Source organism: Elephantulus edwardii, unplaced genomic scaffold, assembly GCF_000299155.1.
Source record: "Elephantulus edwardii isolate Elephantulus edwardi_28Jun2011 unplaced genomic scaffold, EleEdw1.0 scaffold00042, whole genome shotgun sequence".
NCBI classification, from domain to species: domain Eukaryota; kingdom Metazoa; phylum Chordata; class Mammalia; order Macroscelidea; family Macroscelididae; genus Elephantulus; species Elephantulus edwardii.
This window is the reverse complement of record NW_006399792.1, coordinates 15,237,797-15,238,631: the sequence shown is the minus strand read 5'-3', so window position 1 is coordinate 15,238,631 and position 835 is coordinate 15,237,797. Positions and strand designations below refer to the sequence as shown.

Genomic DNA, 835 nt, shown 5'->3' with positions numbered 1-835 from the left:
AGAAGGGTGCAACAATGAATGAATGGAATTCCAAAATCTCTGTAGATGTTCATTGAAATGAAAAATAAACAACCTAAATTTAAAAGAAAGGACATTTCTGATAAATAAATCTTGAATGTACAAAATTTAATCATCTCTACTAAAAAAATCCATTATTTCCAACTACTTTTCCTTCATGGCAGGAAGCTGTTCTGTAATCCCAAAGGCATGTGATTCGAATCCAACTGCTGCTCTGCTGGTGAAGGCTGGGTAATCTCTTCCCGTGTGATCAATTCCCTCTGAAAACCTACTGGAGGGTCATCTATGGGTCAGTTCCAACCCTATGGTACACAACATTTCTTTTTCAGGGAGCTCTTGTAGCCTAGTGGCAAGAAACTGCATTGAAATCCTGAAGGCACATAGGATAGGTTGGTATTCAGAATTCAGAATTGGAAATTCAGAATTCTTTAAATATGTCATCAGTTATAAAATTATGAGTTATAACACTGACATCAGTTTTTGCCAGCCTGCAAAACTACTTTGTCTTGGAATTTTTTCTTTCCTTTCTTTGTTGTCATTATGTGCCTTCAAGTAGCTTGCGACTCATAGTGACCCTATGTATTCGGCCCTAAACTTGGCTCTGTCCTGTGCCAATCGCACTGTCTCTGACAAACCCATCCCGATTATCCCAGTCACTGAATCAATCCACCTTGTAGAGGGCCTTACCCTCCTGCGCTGTCCCTCCACCCTACAAAGCATGGTGTCCCTCTCCAAGGACCGGTCTCTCCTTACAACATGTCCAAAGTATGTTAGACAGAGCCTCAGAATCCTTGCCTCCAAGGAGCCACCCGGTTTA

At 41.3% G+C, this 835-nt stretch overlaps 1 pseudogene; it reads right to left on the bottom strand.

Annotated features, from left to right (window-relative positions):
- LOC102851236 overlaps positions 1 to 835 on the bottom strand; it is a 14,515-nt pseudogene that overhangs the window by 401 nt on the left and 13,279 nt on the right.